General features: G+C 44.5%; 1 long non-coding RNA gene across 1 annotated transcript; it reads right to left on the bottom strand.

The window, feature by feature from the left end:
- Positions 1-948: 948 nt before the first annotated feature.
- Positions 949-5,547, bottom strand: LOC129381253 (uncharacterized). Its single transcript, XR_008609469.2, has 3 exons — positions 4,877-5,547; positions 2,653-2,723; positions 949-1,132 (listed from the first exon to the last, which is right to left on the bottom strand). It is a non-coding gene; the product is annotated as an uncharacterized lncRNA (long non-coding RNA).
- Between the last annotated feature and the right edge of the window lie 968 nt (positions 5,548-6,515).

Below are 6,515 nucleotides of genomic sequence, written 5' to 3'. Positions count from 1 at the left end.
GGCTCGCCGTAGTGGAGGACTCCGGAAATGTCGACCACCTGGGGTTCTTTAACGTGCACCTAAATCTAAGTACACGGATGTTTTCGCATTTCGCCCCCATCGAAATGCGGCCGCCGTGGCCGGGATTCGATCCCGCGACCTCGTGCTGAGCAGCCTAACACCATAGCCACTGAGCAACCACGGTGGGTGGTAAAGATTTATGCTAACAGAGTGAAAGAACTAGCTAATAATTTTGTCTCATTAAATTACATTTTCATTAAATTTGTAATGTTTACATTGCATTTGTTGCTTTATTTCTGGGTATAAAATGAGAGTTTCAGTATAACTTGATTTGGGTTATTGCCCCAAATTGTGAACTGTAACTTGTATGCAGTGCGATATGTCCGCTGCTCGTAACATGCTACACGTGAACAATTCTCACGCTGCGCCGAAAACGTTACAGCACCGTTACAACCCTCCGGTATAGACATCTTAAACGCCTCCCTAATTTCAAATCACACGCTGCGACTGTATCAAAACATTTTCTCTTCTAACTTTCATCGGTTCGAAGAAAAAAGTACCTAGTGGTAGCGCGACGGGCCCTTTGAGATTACGCTTGCTGAACAAAATTATAGACCAACTGGCACGCACTGGTTCCAGTTGCGAGTGCATTGATCATGGCATGGAAAGTAGAGTCTCGCTTTCTGACGTGACCACCCAGGCGTGTGCATTCGCAATTCAGTCATATAAGTACAAATTCGTTCAAAATCTTGAACTGCACGATGTCATATCAATTTGCATGTATTCCCATCATCGCAGACAGAGAGAGAGAGGAAGGACAGGAAAGGCAGGGAGGTCAACCAGACGAGCAGACGGTTCTCTAACCCACACAGGGGCTGAGGGAAAGGGGACACACATTTCCTTCTAAGGACATTGATGAAGTGGCTCATTCGGAAACAATGTTGGCGCTGCTGGTAACGTGCCTCTTTATACGCAATAAGTACACTTCTGCCTCGCAACATGTTGGAGCTATCTTCCATGTATGTTGTAAAGGCGAGTGACCACTGCCTACGCACCGTCGACGTTGTAAGTCCCGTCGGTTATTGGCCTCTGCTGAGTGTGCCATTGGTAACGCCAGGCGTCGTCAGAATTGCTGCAATTGATAAAGGCATTGGTGTTAGACACAGCTGTGGCGAAAAAGTTGAAATTACATTTGTATAAAACAAAGTTCAAGAAAGGCAAAGTGCTGTTTAGTACACGGGCTACTTGAAATTTTTCGCACTCACTAAAGGCACACTGCACTGGCTGGCATAGCACAAACGGCACATGGGCAACATCTGGGGCAGGGTACTCATCCACCATAGTGGAAACGGGCCCTATCTTGACTTGCACGAACACTGTCAGCTTAATGGTTAAATTACTTACAATGGGTGCGATGTCTCCCTGTGTAGTTTCCTATATAACATGCGTGCTCTACTTGCCACAGTGACAGAATGCTAACAATTCCGGAATAAAATATTTTGCTCAATGGGAAATTTTTTATGCAATAATAATAAAACAGGTTGGGGCATAAAGAAGGCAGGCAATGTGCGGATGGTTTCTGCAATGCTGATGCAAAGCAGCGCTCATGATAGAAAAATTTCCCTTTCTCCCCCCATGTTGCGATTCGGCACCGCCGTGGAGAATGTAGTATTTTCGTGCAAATTACATTCATGACTGGTGTATCCCGCAGCTGTGAGAAATATATCGCGTTTTTGGTAGTATTTGAAGTTATGGGCTTAAATTCCTTGCTCTTAATACAAAACAGATTTTTGTCTCATAGCCAAGTTTCAATTTGAACAGTTCAGAATGAGAGGATGAATGTGAATGAATTGCGGATCAACGAAGATGGAGTTCATAAATATTTCTTTGCAAAGATGATAAGTTTGCTTCTGCTATGCCAGTCGCAGCTGCTTATCTGAGAATTTATTGAAGGATCAAGTTTACTGTGAGAACAGCATGAAAAAAATGACAGTCACTTTAGCATACGCCATAGATGTGAAAATGTTCAAATTTAGTGACTGGAGCAAACGAAGTTTTGTTTTGGCTGCGAATGTTTTTATAAATATTATTCAATATTGAAGAATTTCTAAACCGTGAGCAATATCAAGCTTTCTGGTGTAATTGAGCGATAAAACAGTTTTAGAAACAACATCTAATAATATACCTAAAAAGGAGGAAATGATATATTCAGTGCTCTGAAATATAATACTATGTTGTGGGTAGGACTTGCAAAGCGCTCACAAACATTCAAAAGCTCTGTAAGTTATGAATTCAAGAACCAATATTGGCCGCCTTAGGTGCTCTAGCACATGCAGTTTTACAGAGCTGTGCTATCTTTTTCTTTGGGGGGGGGGAGAGCTAGAGATTTGTAAACTATGTCCTTGTCAGTTGTGTCGTCCAAGTATGGCTTTCACGCTGTATGACTTTAGGGCACCAATTTTCCCAATCAGCTATCCTGTGAATTCGCATTAGGGCTGTTGATACGGTAACCGACACGGTGACGCGCGAAAATTGTGTCCTTTTGTGCAGTAAATGCACCGCTGTTGTGTCCCATGTAAATGTTCTTTCCTTTGAGGGTTGTCAAGGGTCTTCGCAAGTGGTATTGATAGTCTAAGGCCATGCCGTACATACCAGTGACGTCCGTGGCATCTTTATGGCTGTTCAACGCGTTCCACAGGTCTTCGAAGGAGTCGTCATAAATCCTAGAATTGGACATATGTATAAGTATCGGACTCTTTGCTTACAGATAAGGACGGAAATATCAGCAGAAAGTTTTCTGAAAGCACAAGTTGGAACAACCCAACTGCTATTTTGTTAACGAACGTGATACATGTAATGTTTAATTTATCCCTATGCTCACTTCTGGATGGCACAAGGGGAACCCTGCGTAATACGTGGAGTGAGGAGCGATCATCGATCGTAGTGGAAACGTCTCTGACTTGCATGAACATGCAAATCAAGTTTAGTTTATATTAGTTTAGAACTTATGTTTTTGTTCACTTACAACGGTTCTGATTAGTGCTTTGTAGCTAGCTATATGTGTTCGGTTTTCAAGTTATCGTGGAGCCAATAACTCATGGAGGAGAATCGCAATGATAATTTCCGAATAGGCTAACCGGAAAATTTTTGTTTATTGGTTCTATGAAATAGGGTGAGGCTCAAAAGAAGAGGTGCATGAACTTCTTGCATGCTTTGAATCAAAGCAGGGTTGTAATAAAAAGAGATGCTCCTTCCGCGGCTGATAGGATTTGCAATCGGCGTGGTGGTATTAGGATTTTCAAAGCAATTTCAATGCAAACCATGTGGAATCAATCATAAATAATTAAAATTACGAGCAACATGGCTTCCACAGAGTAACAGTGGACCGATAGTTGCCTCCTAGGGAAGACTCATTTTGAGCGCTTGAAAAGAGAAGTACGCAGTCAGTTGAAATTAGGCATATGTGAGAAAAACGTGAGGATTACGGCGCGTGAAAAGGCAAGGTTGAAAGGAAGACGTGGCATGTGTGTGTGTCACGTCTTCCTTTCGTTTTTGTCTTTTCACGCGCTATAAGCCCCACGATATCATACCAACAAGCCCATATCACTGCATTACGACAAAAATGTGTTCTTTCAAGTTTCGTTCACAGCGTCCTTTCGGAAAAATTAAGTTGAGCTACGGGGCATGAACAAGCCGCAATCGCAGACATAAGCCTCAGAAAAAAGTAAACGCAAATGAAGGGACAGGCTTCTGCAGTTGTATACCGAAAATCGTTCTTACTGGCGACTTCTTTATTATAGCAGAAAAAAAGTTGCCGAAACTTACTCTTTAAAACCTGATATAGAACTTAAATATACTTATAAGTTTCTCTTCAGCTATAAAAGGAAGAGACATCACCGAGCTGACAGCCGCGCGATGTGCAGCACGAGTGAACGGTGCGCAAGAGTTTTTAGGTTATGCGCAAAAGAAACTCTCGTAAAGGGGGCGAATCAGTCGTCCGAGACAGTCACCCAGAACGCGATGGCATTTCAGGAATCGACCGCCGCACTACAGAGGAGTAGTTTATTTGCTTGTTTTGTATGCGTTTGTCTCTATAGTGCCGGAATGGCGTATTGTGGTGGCGCACTGGCCATGCCCATACGCTAGTTTGTTTACGCTCCCACGCTGGCTGCCAGGGCGGCAAGTCAGGTGAAGCAATGGGCACTGATGGGCCATGTGGTGATCGCTGTGTCGAAAGCTACGTCGGACGTACGCGAACCCCAGAATCTAAAGGTACGTCGGATTCCCGCCTACCAATTTTTTGCGCATGTTTTTGTGAAGCACGTTTATTTAGCTGAAAGGGCACCATTGGAAAAATATGCCTTTAAGATGTCACGGTGAGCAGCATTCCAAAAGCCTGACACGAACGAAATTATGCTTCACTGCCTAGGTTTCTATAACTGGCATGTAGACCCGTGTGTGTTTTTGCAGTTCACCATCAGCGATGATAGGCCGTTGCTCCAGGAACATCAGCGGTGACCTCGAACTCGGCAGCGCAATGCCCTGGCCACTGGGCCACCGGAAGAGGTATGCGGCGCGGTGACCAAACACGAGCGACAAACATGTTCTTCGATAGAAGCACTTGCTTCCCGCCGTGACATTCCTTTCGACCTTACCGAGAAACAGCCGCAGCTGTGCTTACCGTGACAATATATTGGCATCACCCGCGCATAGACGCGCGAAAGAATCTAAGAATGTCGCCCACGTGCGCAGGCTGAATTTGTCTGTCAAAGGCCTGCTTTGAAGTAAGAACAAATCTATAGCTGTCAACGCCTGCGTTCCGGGTTATGCCTACGGGGCAATGTACATCTAAATTTTTACAAGCGGCAAGACTCACGTAGTGCAACAGTCGGAAGTCCATGAAGCGCCCTCGAAGAATTCCTGGCTTGTGCTGGCGTTGCTCCGTCGCCGAAGGTAAACACAGGAGGCGTGTGTCCAGTGTTACTTTCTTCAGCCATGCCTGATGCGGTGCTTTCTGAGCACTAGCGTCTATGTTGTGACAGGAGCACGCGAAATCATAGCGCATGCGCAGTCAGTCCCGATGAGGAAAGGGAACAAATAAAACGTTTGGCTCTTTGGAAACTAGAAGACAGTCGTAGAGCTCACCTGAAAAAAAAAAAAAAAAAATGAGACGATAGCGTGCGCCACTACGTCGACGCTAAAGAGCTTGTATTTTAACGCTAGAAGAAGCGTCCTGATAACCCGCGCTTTCTTCCCACCAAATGATCAAGGCAGTGTAACCCCCCCTCCCAGTTAAAAACCGTTCACATGAAATGCCGTTATTAAGGCGAAAACCTTAAATGGTTCATGGGTCGAAAATTGGACCGTCCGGCGTTATGGCATCAAAATTCAAGCGCACGCGCCAGTATTTCTTTATCAATAATAAAAAACAAAAAGTTCAATCACCTTTCTTCGCGTTGAACGGACACCCTTCTAATTAAGCAATGTAGCCACAAAGGTGTCTGCGTGTGGTTTCCACGGTTTTGTACATGCCTGGCGAGCAATGTACACGTGTCTTATGAGGTTTTGAGGAGTATGAGTATGTATGCGTCAACTGGACATATATCTGTCGTATAAGGTTAGCGCTGTCTGTCTAATTTGCCTTTCCGTGTCCGTCATTCTGCGCTAAAGGAATGTATAAAAAGCCTATGCAGCTACCTTCGTCGATTAAAGTGCTAAAAAAATCATCCAGGGAACGAGCGTGTGTATCCCAATGGTCTTCATAGACTTGCCACGGCCGTTCTAGCGCGCCTTTAACCACGCAGAAACAGTGGCGATGCCTAGGTGACCGAAAAAGAGCAACAGCAAAAGAGAAAAAGTGAGTTAACATAAAGCAAGTAATAATAGAAAGTAACAACGCATTCGAATGACAGTGTTCAAGTTTTTTAATGAATCTCTTGCGAGCGCGCAGGTTTTCGCTTTCATCCTCTTTACCGCATGCTAAAGAAACCGTAATCTTTTACTTTTTCTTCTTTAATTAAGTGCCATGACTTCCAGGGGAAAATTTGTGCACGTTAAGAAATTCGGGAATATATATATTGTAAACATTTTCACTTCCAGAACACTCTCTCTTAAAGCGGACGCAGCTTGTCCCCGGTCTGTGAGGGGGCGCTGCGGTCGAGGGTGGGGAGGTCGTGCGTTCTGGATGTAGGTGTTAACGAGCTCTTCTTTTACCAAACGCGGGCGCGTTTGTCATCGTATTTTTCTTTTTTCGTCCGTCGAATCGGTGAACACGTGAACCCAGACCATCTAAGTGCATTCAGACCATCTAATTAATTACCAACGATGGCAGCACAATCACAGCACATTTTATTCATTTTTTGGTGGAAATATTGGAAGTTGTTTCGCGCCTGAGAGAGAGAGAGAAAACAAGGGTAGGAAAGGCAGGGAGGCCAACCAGAAGAGCATCCGCTTTGCTACCCTACACTGTGGGTGGGGGAAAGGGGAATAGAAAGAGGAAGAAACGGAGAGAGTAA

Source organism: Dermacentor andersoni, chromosome 1 (genome assembly GCF_023375885.2).
Source record: "Dermacentor andersoni chromosome 1, qqDerAnde1_hic_scaffold, whole genome shotgun sequence".
In the NCBI taxonomy this organism is placed as follows: Eukaryota; Metazoa; Arthropoda; class Arachnida; order Ixodida; family Ixodidae; genus Dermacentor; species Dermacentor andersoni.
This window is presented reverse-complemented; position numbering and strand designations above follow the sequence as displayed.